The sequence below is a fragment of the Rhinatrema bivittatum genome, unplaced genomic scaffold, assembly GCF_901001135.1.
Source record: "Rhinatrema bivittatum unplaced genomic scaffold, aRhiBiv1.1, whole genome shotgun sequence".
Taxonomy (NCBI): domain Eukaryota; kingdom Metazoa; phylum Chordata; class Amphibia; order Gymnophiona; family Rhinatrematidae; genus Rhinatrema; species Rhinatrema bivittatum.
Window position 1 is genome coordinate 97,501 of NW_021820270.1, and position 15,467 is coordinate 112,967.

General features: G+C 47.3%; 1 pseudogene; it reads right to left on the reverse strand.

The window, feature by feature from the left end:
• The window catches only part of LOC115081317, an 89,066-nt pseudogene extending 76,125 nt beyond the window's left edge, over positions 1 to 12,941 (reverse strand).
• Between the last annotated feature and the right edge of the window lie 2,526 nt (positions 12,942 to 15,467).

The following is a 15,467-nucleotide window of genomic DNA, read 5'->3' on the forward strand; positions in this document are numbered from 1 at the left end:
GTGTGTGTGTATGTATATGTAAGAAAGGAATGGAGCTTCTGTGTGTGTGTGTGTGTGTGTGTGTGTGATGTATATGTAAGAAAGGAATGGAGCTTGTGTGTGTGTGTGTGTGTGTATGTATATGTAAGAAAGGAATGGAGCTTCTGTGTGTGTGTGTGTGTGTGTGTGTGTGTGTATGTATATGTAAGAAAGGAATGGAGCTTCTGTGTGTGTGTGTGTGATGTGTATGTATATGTAAGAAAGGAATGGAGCTTCTGTGTGTGTGTGTGTGTGTGTATGTATATGTAAGAAAGGAATGGAGCTTCTGTGTGTGTGTGTGTGTGTGTGTGATGTATATGTATATGTAAGAAAGGAATGGAGCTTCTGTGTGTGTGTGTGTGTGTGTGTGTATGTATATGTAAGAAAGGATTGGAGCTTCTGTGTGTGTGTGTGTGATGTATATGTAAGAAAGGAATGGAGCTTCTGTGTGTGTGTGTGTGTGTGTGATGTGTATGTATATGTAAGAAAGGAATGGAGCTTCTGTGTGTGTGTGTGTGTATGTATATGTAAGAAAGGAATGGAGCTTCTGTGTGTGTGTGTGTGTGTGTGTGATGTATATGTAAGAAAGGAATGGAGCTTCTGTGTGTGTGTGTGTGTGTGATGTGTATGTATATGTAAGAAAGGAATGGAGCTTCTGTGTGTGTGTGTGTGTGTGTGTGTATGTATATGTAAGAAAGGAATGGAGCTTCTGTGTGTGTGTGTGTGTGTGATGTATATGTATATGTAAGAAAGGAATGGAGCTTCTGTGTGTGTGTGTGTGTGTGTGTATGTATATGTAAGAAAGGAATGGAGCTTCTGTGTGTGTGTGTGTGTGTGTGTGTGTGTGTGTGATGTATATGTAAGAAAGGAATGGAGCTTCTGTGTGTGTGTGTGTGTATGTATATGTAAGAAAGGAATGGAGCTTCTGTGTGTGTGTGTGTGTGTGATGTGTATGTATATGTAAGAAAGGAATGGAGCTTCTGTGTGTGTGTGTGTGTGTGTGTATGTATATGTAAGAAAGGAATGGAGCTTCTGTGTGTGTGTGTGTGTATGTGATGTGTATGTATATGTCAGAAAGGAATGGAGCTTCTGTGTGTGTGTGTGTATGTGATGTGTATGTATATGTAAGAATGGAATGGAGCTTCTGTGTGTGTGTGTGTATGTGATGTGTATGTATATGTAAGAAAGGAATGGAGCTTCTGTGTGTGTGTGTGTGTATGTGATGTGTATGTATATGTCAGAAAGGAATGGAGCTTCTGTGTGTGTATGTGATGTGTATGTATATGTAAGAAAGGAATGGAGCTTCTGTGTGTGTGTGTGTGTATGTGATGTGTATGTATATGTCAGAAAGGAATGGAGCTTCTGTGTGTGTGTGTGTATGTGATGTGTATGTATATGTAAGAAAGGAATGGAGCTTCTGTGTGTGTGTGTGTATGTGATGTGTATGTATATGTAAGAAAGGAATGGAGCTTCTGTGTGTGTGTGTGTATGTGATGTGTATGTATATGTCAGAAAGGAATGGAGCTTGTGTGTGTGTGTGTGTGTGTGTGTGATGTATATGTAAGAAAGGAATGGAGCTTCTGTGTGTCTGTGTGTATGTGATGTGTATGTATATGTCAGAAAGGAATGGAGCTTCTGTGTGTGTGTGTGTATGTGATGTGTATGTATATGTAAGAAAGGAATGGAGCTTCTGTGTGTGTGTGTATGTGATGTGTATGTATATGTAAGAAAGGAATGGAGCTTCTGTGTGTGTGTATGTGATGTGTATGTATATGTAAGAAAGGAATGGAGCTTCTGTGTGTGTGTGTGTATGTGATGTGTATGTATATGTAAGAAAGGAATGGAGCTTCTGTGTGTGTGTGTGTGTGTGTGATGTGATGTATATGTAAGAAAGGAATGGAGCTTCTGTGTGTGTGTGTGTGTGTGTGTGTGATGTGTATGTATATGTAAGAAAGGAATGGAGCTTCTGTGTGTGTGTGTGTATGTGATGTGTATGTATATGTAAGAAAGGAATGGAGCTTCTGTGTGTGTGTGTGTGTATGTGATGTGATGTATATGTAAGAAAGGAATGGAGCTTCTGTGTGTGTGTGTGTGTATGTGATGTGATGTATATGTAAGAAAGGAATGGAGCTTCTGTGTGTGTGTGTGTATGTGATGTGTATGTATATGTAAGAAAGGAATGGAGCTTCTGTGTGTGTGTGTGTGTGTGTATGTATATGTAAGAAAGGAATGGAGCTTCTGTGTGTGTGTGTGTGTGTATGTATATGTAAGAAAGGAATGGAGCTTCTGTGTGTGTGTGTGTGTGTGTATGTATATGTAAGAAAGGAATGGAGCTTCTGTGTGTGTGTGTGTGTATGTGATGTGTATGTATATGTAAGAAAGGAATGGAGCTTCTGTGTGTGTGTGTGTGTGTGATGTGTATGTATATGTAAGAAAGGAATGGAGCTTCTGTGTGTGTGTGTGTATGTGATGTGTATGTATATGTAAGAAAGGAATGGAGCTTCTGTGTGTGTGTGTGTGTGTGTATGTATATGTAAGAAAGGAATGGAGCTTCTGTGTGTGTGTGTGTGTGTGTGATGTGTATGTGAGAAAGGAATGGAGCTTCTGTGTGTGTGTGTGTGTGTGTATGTGATGTGATTGTGAGAGAGGAATCTGCTAGTTTAAAAAAATGAAGTGTGATAATACATATACCTCAACTTTTGTGCTGATTTTGTTGAAAAGTTGGATGAAAGATGAAATTACTAAATTTTAAGAATCCCTCTGCTGGAAAATAAAATTTAACAAAGTGGGTAGAGACAAATACTAAAGTAAAAAAAAATTAAAGTAGTGAAAATGTTCATCTCAGCAAAATCACAAATTTAAGATACTGATGCCAGTTGGGTTTTTTTTTTTAAAGCATATTTTAAGCATGAAGACTAGAATAATTCCAATCTGAAACAGTTTTGCTTTTTTTTTAAAGCCTTTAGAAAATGTATATTTTTAAATTAAGACTGGAGTCTTCACATTTAAAAGGGAAGCTGACTAAGGATGTCTTTCTGTTCCATATCTCCCACATGAATAATCATACGCCTGATAGTTTGAAGAAACACACTTGCTTTATTGCCTGAAAGCATAAAACAAGAGAAGGTGTAGCTGGCTGTCCCTTGGGAGGACAGAACCTGAAGGAAGGGTGTCATTTCGCCTTCTGATAGGAATGTGGGTTGTCTAGCAAAGGTATTCCAAGACTTCCAGGTAGCCACCCTGCAAATCTCTTGTATCGACTCCAGCTGAAATTCTGCCCCGTAGGTCGCCTGTGAGCGGGTCGACTGACCTTTTAACCCCTCCAGGACCGAACGACTACAGGATATGTAAGCGGACGCAATTGCTTCCTTCAACCATTTAGCAATAGTGTCCTTAAAGGCCCGCTGCCCTCTTCTGGAACCACGCCAGAGGACAAAAAAGTGATCTGACAACCTAAAGCTGTTGGTGACTGCCAGGTATCGTAGCAGAGCTCAAACATCCAGATGTCTCAACTCTGTGGCATGAGGCGAACCAGTCTCAAGGTCAGTAAAAGCCGGAAGGCCCACTGATTGGTTCAAATGGAATGTGGAAACCATCAATGGTAAGAAGAAAAGGACTGTCTGCAAAGAATCCCTACAGGACAGAGCTTGTAGTTCTGAGACCCGACTAGTGGAACAAATAGCTACAAAAAAAAAAACTCTTCAGGGTGAGATCCTAACTTGATGGACCAGAGGCTCAAGTGATTCGCCCCTCAAAGGAAGCGCACAATGTCCAGATGAGCAGCTAACGTGCCCCCATGAAGCTTGCCTTGTAAGCAGCCCAGAGCAGAGACTTGGAGCAGGAGGGAACTGTAAGGAAGGCCATTCGTCAAAACTTTCTGTAGGAAGGCCAACATCTGCACCACTGATGCTACATGCAGATCCACCTTGCTGTGCACACCAAGATTCAAAGACCCTCCAGACTCTGACGTAGGCTAAGGAAGTAGAGGTCTTTTGAGCTCTCAATAGCGTGGAAATCACATCTTCTGTCTGCCTTTGAAAAACCAAACCGCTAGACAAAAGCTGGATCCGTTGGATCGAAAAATATAGGACCTTGTCAGAGCAGGTTCTATAGATGGCCCAGCCTCAGGGGCCCATCCATGGCCAGGTTGATTAGATCTGCGAACCAAGGACTTCTGGACCACTTGGGAGCGATGAGAATCATCCTTCCGGATGAAATTCTATTCTTCTTAGAAACTTTCCCACCAGTGGCCATGTAGCAAACACGTATACCTGAACCTCGGTCGGCCAAGGAAGAACTAGCGCGTAGATGCCTTCCGCTCCATGTTCCCTTCTGCGACTGAAGAAGCATGGGGGCCTTGGTGTTCTCCCTTGTTGCCATGAGGACGATGTAAGGAGTTCCCCACCTGCGTGACATTGTCATCATCGCCTCCTTGGAGAGCTCCCACTCTCCCGGTTCCAGCTATTGACGGCTGAGGAAGACCGCCTGTATGTTGTCAGCTACTGCAATCTGTGATGCCGCCAACACTGCCAAGTTCTGCTCCGCCCATGTCATGTGTAGGTCTGCTTCCAGAGCCAATGCTCTGCTCATGTTAGCTCCTTAGAGATTGATGTAGCCACTATCGTCCCTGCACCGAGTCCTCTGATAGGACTCGGACCGCTCAATTCTGTAAAAGAGGGAGGAACTCCAGAATCGCCAACCGCATAAACCTCATTTCCAGGCGATTGATGGGCCAAGAGGCTTCCTCTTTTGACCATCTTCCCTGCACCGAGCAGGATTGGCACACTGCCCCCAAAATGGAGAGGCTGGCATCAGTCATCACCACTATCCAGTGTGGAAGCTCATCACACATTCCAAATGGGCCTGGCACAGCCAACACGAGAGACTGAGTGTGGTAGACTCCTTAAGCATAGAGCAAGATGGAACTGGGCTGACCTGGGGTCCCACCTGGAGAGGAGAGCCCTCTGAAGGGGCTGCATATGAGTCAACGCCCATGGAACCAATTTCAAGGTAGAGGCCATGCAGCCTAGAAACCTGTAAGTAGTGCCATACCATGGGAGTCCTCATGTTCAGAAACTTCTGGACCTGCAATAGCAGCTTGGTTGTGTGCTTTTCCAGACCTTACCAACACGGGTATCGAACTTCGCCCCCAAGAACTCCAGGACCTGAGAGGGCGAAAGATAGCTCTTGGCGAGATTGACCACCTAGCCCTAGGATCGTAGGAGATTCAGTATGGCCTCCACGGCTTGGCGACAAAAGTCGTGAGACTTCGCTTGGATGAGCCAGTCATCCAAGTAAGTGTAGATCAGAATCCCCTGCTTCTGGTGCTGCAGCCACCACCACCACGACTTTGGTGAATGTCCTTGGAGTAAGTCTGAAAGGAAGAGCGCAAAACTAGAAATATTCTCAGAGTCTTGAACCGGAGATATTTCTGGTGATCCCAGCATATCCCGATGTGCAGGCATGCCTCCGTGAGGGAGTCCAGGAATTCTCTGCTGCGGACCGCTGTTGTGACAGATCACAGTGCCATGGTCACCTTCTGTAGGTCCAGGTTGGGCTGAAAAATCCCCCCTTTTTTTGGGTCGACAAAATAAATGGCATAACATCCCTTCTCCCTCTCCTCCAGAGGGAATGATAGCTCCTAACATCCTCAGCCTTTAGATGGCCTGGAGAACGACTTTTGGGAACAACGACTTTCTTTGTTGGGGACGTATAGGTGGAGACCATGAACAGGTTTCTTAAAGGACAAGTACAATTAAAATTCAGCCTTTTCTCAATGTGGGAACTTCAGTCCATTTGGCCCTTGGCCTGATCCAATCTGGCTGGTCCTGTGGTCACAAAAGGGCTGGGTCCAAGGAGGAGACCTCCCTGAAGTCTGCCTCTGGCCTGTACTTGGAGCTCTGCTCTGACGGAACCATCTCGGATTCTGAAACACAAAACGGACCGGTTAGAATCCCTTAGATGTTTTCCATCCTCTGGTAATGTATGCACTGTGATATCCCCCAACTGATCAACAGCTCCAGGTCTTCCCGAAAGAGGAACTTGTCCATAAGGGGAAGAGCATCCCATTGCACCTTGGAAGAGACAATTGCATCACCACACGAGCCCCCAGACCGAAAACTCCGACACCACAGTTCCGGAAAAGGTACGGACAAGTTCATACAAGGCATCCACACCATAGGCTACCGCTGCTTCCAAGCATTCTGTCTGTAACAACTCCTCAGGTGACAGGTCCTTGGCACTGTAATTATTGGACCTACCTGGTAGACACCTCAAAAATCCGCTTGAGGTGGACCTCAAGTTTCCAGTCTTGTAAGTCCTCCAAGGCTGCTCCGCCGGCAACTGGTATCGTGATTCTTTTCGTAATTGCAGACACAGAGGCATCAACCTTTGGCACCCTGAGCTGTTCCAACATCCCTCCGGGCAAAGGATACAAATTGTCCATAGCCCTGCTGACTTTTAAGCCTGTCTCCGGAGTGTCCCACTCCCGGGTTACCAGCTGCCGCACTATCCGGTGAAAAAGGGAACATGGTAGCCTGCCCTCGCCACCCAGCCATGATTGGATCCCACTGAGTCCAAAACTGGTTCCTTCTGCAGGATTTTGATTCCCAACCCCTCGAGGACATGCGGAATGAGGGGGCTAAGTCCCTGCCTTTGGAACAAATGGACTACCCCAGGATCGTCACCCTCCAGGAAAGGCGGGGTCCCGGTGAGTGCCTCTCAGGGTCCTGGACTGCCAAGGGTGAGAAATCATCCATGGGGTCGGAGGTGGGGGCGGGGGGGGGGGGTGTGTGTGTGGCTGAAACCGATTCTCCCAACAAACAGGGTCTCATGGGCCTGTGACCTTCAGGAGTCCAGTCTGGACGGACCCTTTGAGCCCCGAGTGCCTCTGACACTTGGCCCTTTTTTTTTTTTCATACGCTTAGTCCCCTGGGCTAAAAAGGGCCTGGAGCCTAAGTAACATGAACTCGGGGGAGGAGAGAACTCTGATTCATCCCTCTCCCCCAGAGGGATAAGAAAATTGGTTCTTACCTGCTAATTTTCGTTCCTGTAGTACCACGGATCAGTCCAGACTGTGGGTTATGGCTCCCTTCCAGCACATGGAGAAAGAGAAAAACTTCAAGGGCGCCCTTAGTTAACCTGGTGTGCCCACTGTATCCCTTCAGTCTTAAGAATATCCAAGCAGAACAATAAAAAATATGAACCATAACAACGAATCAAGCAATAGAGATGTGCATTTGTTTTTGCCGAATTGGAAAATTTTGACATAATTGTCCAATCCAGCATGTTTCGGGGAGCCCAAAAATGATCGGGATTTTCATGTTTTTTTGCGAAAAATCGTTTTTTGGGTTAGTGCGCACTAACAAAAAGTAACAAAAAGTAACAAAATCTAACGGTTTTTGTTAGTGCGCACTAACCCAAAAAACGATTTTTCATGAAAAACCTGAACCGCAAAAAAAAGAAATTTCCTGTGGTGGCCAAAAAATGAAGAACAACACAAACACAAAAAATGATTCACATCTCTAACAAGCAATAACTGTAATAGTTAACTTTGTGAATAAGCAACCTGTAGCTGCCTTCTTCTGCAGCTATCTGCAATAAAAGTGAATATCAGCGAGGACTTGTCGAAAAACCATTTCCTGGGCGGGCGTTTGGACTGATCTGTGGTCCTACAAGAACGAAAATTAGCAGGTAAGAACCGATTTTCTTTTCCCTGTACGTACCTGGATCAGTCCAGACTGTGGGATGTACCAAACAGGGTGGGACAATGAGAGTCCCGCACGAAGAACCCCACTGCCAAAATTACTGACATCTGGGGCTTGAACATCCAAGTGGTAGTGACGAGCAAATGTATGGAGCATCTTCCAGGTAGCCACTCTACATATTTCTTGTGTGGGTACCAGCTGGCATTCGGCCCATGAAGCCGCCTGTGAATTAATGGAGTGAGCCTTCAACCCCGGATCCGGCGATGTGAGACGCCGCCAGTAGAGTGAGATGTTTTCCCCCCAAAATCATGAGCTGCTCCACCTCTTCGGCCACGGATTGAGTTTTGGTTCTGCTTTGACGGTTGATATAGGCCACTATCATTGCATTGTCGGAGAGGACTCTGACCGCTCGATTTTGCAACAGCGGGAGGAAGTGCTGCAACGCTAACTGAACCACCTTGGTTTCCAGATGATTGATCAACCAGCTGGACTCTTCCATGAACCAGCTGCCTTGGAAAGAGCGAGATTGACAGACCGCTCCCCAACCAGAGAGACTGGCATCCGTGGTCACCATGATCCAATCTGGGACCTCGAGATCTACTCCACGAGTCAGGTTGTGGGGGAAAAGCCACCATCCAAGACTGGACCTGGCATGATCGGTGAGAGGCAGCGGGAACTAGAAGTCCTCCGATTTAGGATCCCAACGGGAAAGTAATGCTCGTTGTAACAGTTTCATATGAGCAAAAGCCCAGAGGACCAACCAAGGTGGATGCTATGGAGCCGAGGACCTGTAGATAGTCCCAGGCTTTGGGGAAAGGTAGCGATAACAAGCGATGAACTTGTTCCTGCAGCTTGCTCACTTGGTCCAGCAGGAGAAATACTTTCCCCAGCCTGGTATTAAACCATGCTCCTAGGAAGTCCATCGTCTGTGACGGGATGAGGTTGCTTTTGGCTTGATTGACAACCCATCCCAGCGACTCCAGAAGCATGATGACTGTGTTGACTGTTGTTGACTGCTTGTAAACAGAGGTCTCTTGACTTTCTCAAATGAGCCAGTCATCCAAGTAAGAATGAATTAGAAGCCCTTGCTTCCTCAGAGCTGCTGCTACAACCACCATTACCTTGGTGAACATGCGAGTGGCCATAGCCAGACCAAACGGTAGTGCGCAGAATTGGAAATGCATGCCTAGAATCATGAATTGAAGAAATTTCTAATAATCTTCATGGATGGGTATATGCAAATATGCTTTCATCAGATCTAGGGATGCCAGAAACTCACCCTTGCGAACCGCAGCGATTATGGAACGTAAGGATTCCATATGGAAGTGAGGTATCTTGAGAGCCTTGTTTACCTTTTTTAGGTCCAGAATAGGCCGGAAAGATCCCTCCTTTTTGGGGACCACAAAATAAATGGAGTAGAGCCCCGACTTCCAATCCTCGTGGGGGACCTCCTTTATTGCCCCGAGAGCAAGGAGTCTGTCTAGAGTTTGCCGAACTATCTGAACCTTGGTCTGTGAACCGCAAGGGGAGACCAGAAAGAAGTCTTGGCGTGGCCGAGCAAATTCCAAAGTGTAGCCGTGTTCGATAATGCTTAGGACCTGCTGATTGGAGATTATTCTGACCCATGCCTCATGAAAACGGGATAAACACCCCCCTATACAAGGAACCAAGGGATGGGTCAGCCTGATCTCATTGAGAAGACTTGGAGACAAGGGACGTTGCTGAACTTGCTTTGCAAGTGGTTCTGCGCCCCTAAAAGGAAGGGTTCCAGAATTTCTGGCGGCCCAGGGGCTGTCTCTGCACCGCAGGCTGAGGTATGCTCTGTCAGAACCTCCGCTGTCCTCGAAAGTGGGAACGAGTGGAAGGAAAACCCCTGGAAGGTTTCGGTCGGTCCTCTGGGAGCTTGTGGACTTTGTTCTCACCCAGGGACTTTATCAACTGCTCCAAGTCGTCCCCGAAAAGAAATTTTCCCTTGAACGGTAATGCCCCTAACTAAGCCTTGGACAAGACATCCGCCGACCAGTTACGGAGTCACAGGAGCTGTCGCGCCATTACTGTGGAAGACATGGTACGAGAGGAAGTCCACAGGAGATCATTTGTATATATTTCTCGTATTATCATCTCCTGCCCTTGTTAACCCCTACCTGTTAATGTTATTATTGTAAAGCCTGTTGCTAAGTTATGTTACATTGTGAACCGAGGTGATGTTTTGCAAACGTGCCTCGGTATATAAGAAACCCCTAAATAAAAATAAAAAATAAATAAATCATAGAGAGCATCCACTCCATAAGTCACTGCCACTTCCAAGCGCTCAGCCTGCTCTGCCTCTCCTGGTGGCAGTTCTCTGGAAGTTAATAATTGTTGGACCCAGCGGAGGCTCGCCCGCAGCATATACTGCACACCGCTGCTCGGATTCCCAAGGCTGAAACTTCGAAGATCCGTTTGAGAAGCACCTCCAGCTTTCTATCCTGTAGATCCTTGAGGGCTGCCGCCCCTGCGACGGGAATAGTTGTTTCTTTGGTACCGCCAACACTGATGCGTCCACATTAGGGGATTTTAAGAACTTCAGAGAATCGTCGAGCAGGGGATAAAGCTTATCCATAGCCCTTCCCACTCTTAAACCAGCATCTGGCATGTCCCACTCCCGGGTCATTAGCTGTTGCAGCATGGGATGAAAGGGAAAGGCCTTGGCTTGGGCTCGCAGGCCCGCTAAAACCGAATCCACGGAATCCTGTGGAAGGGTATCCTGGGGGATATCTACCCCAAGTTCGGATAAAACAGAGGGAATTAGCAGCTCTATCTCTTCCCTGTGGAGCAGGTGGACCACGTTAGGGTCGTTACCATCTAGAGGGACTGCTTTATTAGGTCGTCTTCTGCCCCCAAAGGAGGCAAGGGTGGAGTCAGTGCATCTGCCGCGCCACTGACCGTGCCATTGGATGGGACAGATGCGCCTGCCACGGATGAGCTTCGCAATTTGGCGACCTGCAGAGACGCCAGAGCTTCTATATGTTTGGCAAGCTTAATGGGGGGCTGAGCCAGATGACTGAGACACGGAGCACCGCTCTGCTGAGTAGCCAAAAAGGCTTTGTGCATAAGTAGCACAAAGTCCAAGGAGAAATCTGTAGAGACAGCTCCATCCTCCTCCAGGGGATCGGGTCCATCCTGTAAAACCTCCTGGTCTTGATCAAAAATAATCCCAGGGCTTGCATCCACTGGGAAAAGATCGTGTGGGAGCTCCCCTGCCCCCATTGCTCTTGCTTCAGCATCGGCAAATGTTTTCAAAATGGCCGCCATTCCCGTGCTGAGGGGAAATGGATCGGCCCGGGCTTCCCAAGGTGCTGTCCTTTTTACTGTACCTTGGGGCTTAGATAAGCTGCTGGCAGCCTGAAAAGAGCTGCCTTACCGCCCTCCCCCCCCCCCCCTCCGAAATACTCTGCAAGCAAAGGCCTGCGCGGGAGAGTCTGGAATCAGATTCCCCGCAGGCAATACAAGAAGATGGCCGCGGCATAAAGTCAACGGGGGGGAGGAACAATGCAGTAGAGGAAGTGAGGCAGGGAGCCCAATAAACTCTCAAGACGCCCAGACGGCCCCCGATGCAAATCGTAGTGCAGCTGCGAAAGAGAATGGACAGGCTGCTTTTTTTTTTTTTTTTTTACAGCAAATCGATCGGGGTCGCAAGGAGGAAGAGGAACTGGACCACCAGTTTCTCCTCCTGCGTCTTATCTGCGAGGATCCCCGTGGGGTAACCAACCCTGGCTCCTGAACAGTCTACCAGGGAGGATGGCTCACTTGAACCTAACTAACCCCCCATTAGGATTTCCTGATTTTATTTTTTTTTTTTTTTTGTAGCTTGATTCGCTGTAGGAGTTGAAGATGAGAGCAAGCAATTAAAGCTATACTTTTTTTTTTTTTATTAAAGGGATAAGTCTCAACCCTTAATCAGGGCAAGACTGCAGGTTTGCACCACCTCCATCTGCTGCAAACAGAGAGAAGGACTGAAGGAATACAGTGGACACACCAGGTTGAAGTTTTTCTCTGTCTCCACCTGCTCGAAGGGAGGCATAACCCACAGTCTGGACTGATCCGGATATGTACAGGGAACGACCTCTTCCTCCTTCAACCCCCCCATGCCCCCCCCAGGGCTCCTCGGGGCTAACCTCTGCAAGCAACAGCATCGATGGGAGACCCCCTCCCCCTGCTGCTCTTTGCGTCGAGCGCACGAAAGAAACTTAAAATGGCCGCCGTTCCCGCGCTCTTGAATCCTTTTTTTTTTTTTAAGCACAACTTTACCCAGAACAAAGAAGGAAGGCAGAATACTTTCCTGTAATCCAAATGGCAGAGGCTCTCTCGTCACCTGGCTGGATGGGGAGGGAGAGTCCCCTGGCTATCACTCCCAGTGCACCAGCAGGAACAAATTTGGGGTCCCCAACCCCTGCTCATTAATGCCTATGACTGGGATTGATGGTCCCCCCAGGACCTCACAACCTCCCAGGAGACCAAGTGCTGTCAATCTTTTTCCTTTCTGTGTCTTACTCGACCTATCCCTCTCGCGGCAAAACAGAAATAGAAACTGAGAAGCACATAGTGTCGCACCCTCCCCCGCCTACCTGTTTCAGCACCGACTGTTTCTATTTCTCTTTGCACTGAAACAGGTAGAGGGGGGGCAACACCTGCCCTGCACACACCCAGACACCCCCAGCAGCAAAACCCCTTCCCATCCCCCTCCCTCCCCCTCTACAGCTCTACTGAGGGCCTCATGGGCGAGGGATCGGGGAGTTTGGGGGTCTCTCCTCCCTCCCTACCCCAGAGCCCTCTCACACTCATCACCCACCCAGTCACTCCCGCAAAACCCCTTCCCATCCCCCTCCCTCCCCCTCTACAGCTCTACTGAGGGGCTCATGTTGGAGGGATCGGGGAGTTTGGGGGTCTCTTACCTCTGGCGCTCAATCTTCCCAGTGAGAGAATCTCTGAGGTCTCAGATGTGCGGCTCCCTCGGGACGTGTGCGCTCTCCCTGCCTCTCCTTCACATTGCAGCAATTTGGAAATATTTAAACAGGAATATATTTGTCCATTTAAACATATAAATATCAAACCTTTCTAAAGGGAAGGAGTTCAGTTTCCATTTTTCCTCTCCTTTTAGAGCGTAAGATTAACTTTCCCTGAAAGGTGCCTCCTCCTCCTCAGTCTGGGTGAGAGTGAAAGTAACTGTAGGTGACCTGTGGGATTGTGCAGACTTTGTTCTGCTGTAGCACAGGTGCAGTTTATGCCTGGAAATCCCTCCCCACCCTGATAACCACAGCGGCCAGGCTGAGGCGTGATCTAATGATTAATGTGGCCTCTGGAGCATGAGGACAAGGGTTAGCAACTGATGCTCCCAGGGAAAGAGTCCACAGCGCTGGAGGTGCAGCTCACGTTGCATCTATTAACCTGGCTTGCATGAAAATGTGCATCCCAGTATTCCAGGGGTCCTATTTTAAAGGCACATACTGAGTCTAAAAATGTCCCCTTCCACTGCCCCGTGAAGTGGCCTAAGTGAAAAAATATTTTAATTGTTGATCCCATGTTCAGGCACCACCCCCTCCCCTAAAAACCTTCCATGTAGGAAAAAATAACCCCCAGGCCTCCAAATATTCAAAATGGCACTGGCCACCTTCGTATGAACTTTGAGTCCATTCCTTAAATTCTCAGGTTCTAATCCCCTCTGTCACTCTCACCCTGTAACTGAGACCCCTCCTCACATTCACAGGCTCTAATTCCCTCTGTCACTCTCACCTTGTGACTGAGCCCCCTCCTCACATTCATGAGCTCTAATCCCCACTATGTCACTCTCACCCTATGACTGAGACCCCTCCTTACATTCACTGGCTCTAATCCCATCTCTGTCACTCTCACCCTGTGACTGAGACCCCTCTTTACATTCATAGGCTCTAATCCCCTCTCTGTCACTCTCATGTGTCATTGAGACCCCTCCTCACATTCACAGGCTCTAATCCCCTCTCTGTCACTCTCACCTTGTGACTGAGACCCCTCTTTACATTCACAGGCTCTAATCCCCTCTCTGTCACTCTCACCCTGTGACTGAGACCCCTCCTTACATTCACCGGCTCTAATCCCCTCTCTGTCACTCTCACTCTGTGACTGAGACCCCTTCTCACATTCACAGGCTCTAATCCCCTCTCTGTCACTCTCACCCTGTGACTGAGACCCCTTCTCACATTCACAGGCTCTAATCTCATCTCTGTCAATCTTATGTGTCACACAATATTTCCAAGTCTGGAAAACTCCCATCACAGATTACATATGATAAGTAGTAGTAGTGTGTAACGTGCCACTAGCCACATCACAGATTACATATGATAAGTAGTAGTAGTGTGTAACGTGCCACTAGCCACATCACAGATTATATATGATAAGTAGTAGTAGTGTGTAACGTGCCACTAGCCACATCACAGATTACATATGATAAGTAGTAGTAGTGTGTAACGTGCCACTAGCCACACTCAGCACTGTGCAGATACATAAAACATACAGTCCTTGCTCCATGGAGCTTACGATCTCGTCATGACAAACGAGTCTATGGGAGGTGTAGTTATTGTAGAGAGAAGCTTAGGATGTACAAGCAGCTTGCACACAGGGAGTTTCTAGACTGAATTTGAGTAAATCCTGAGAGGGAGCAGGATGCAGAGACTCAGGAAGTCTGTTCCAGGCATACGGTGCAGCCAGGTAAGGAGCACTAAGGCTGGAGTTGGCAGTAGAGGAGACGGAAGCAGATAAGAGCGACTTACTGGATGAACAGAGTTCACAAGGAGGGGTATAGAAAGAAGAAAAGATAAGTAATGAGGAGCTGCAGAGTGAGGGCAGTTATAGGTGAGTAAGCAAGAGCTTGAATTGAATGCACAACAGAACTGGGGCTTTGCAGCTCCCGAATAACACTCAGTCATTCTTAGGAGGTCGTTACAATAAGTAACAGAGCTTCTTTATTATTTCAGAAATGTTCAGTTCTATAAATACAGTCAGAATAGTGCAGATGTATATACCCTGTATAAAAGTGTAAGTCACATTTCACCAGTAAATATCACTCAATTATTCTGTGCAAACATGCCTGTATTATAAATGATTCCTCTCATATTCATTTTACTTTTTATATTACCATATAAACTAAACAACCCCAAAATAAAAATATATCTATGAACTAAAGATAACAGGGCCACGCCCCACGTTCAGCATTGAGCTAAGGGCACTGTCACTGCTCCATGAAATCTTTCCTCAGACCTCATGGAAGGGTTCCCGAATTTTAAGGGACCTTCCCATTCTCAGTTTCCCTTTAGCTGTGATCAGCTCAGTCCTGTGCTCAGCCGCGCTGTGGTGCTGGGTGTTTGCAGAGTTTTCCAGTTTAAGGCAAAATGTGCACTAGTAAGGAACTTTGCACTCTTATATAAGAACGGCCAAGCTGGGTCAGGCCCACGGTCCATCTAAGCCCAGCACCCGATTTCCCACAGTGCCCCAGATGAGAACCAGATGAGAACCAGAGTTCATCTAAGCACTCCCTGTAGATCTATTAATGCAGGAAGCCACTTGGCCCCCACCCAATCTCTATTAATATCCACTTAGGTCCTTGTCTTCCAGGAATGCATCCAGAGCTCCAGCGGCGGATTCATGATGATGGACTGGCCCGGGTATTCACCGCCCAGGCCGGCCCAGGACACATCACGTGGTCTGCCTAGTGTGGCTCTGTCACGGCCG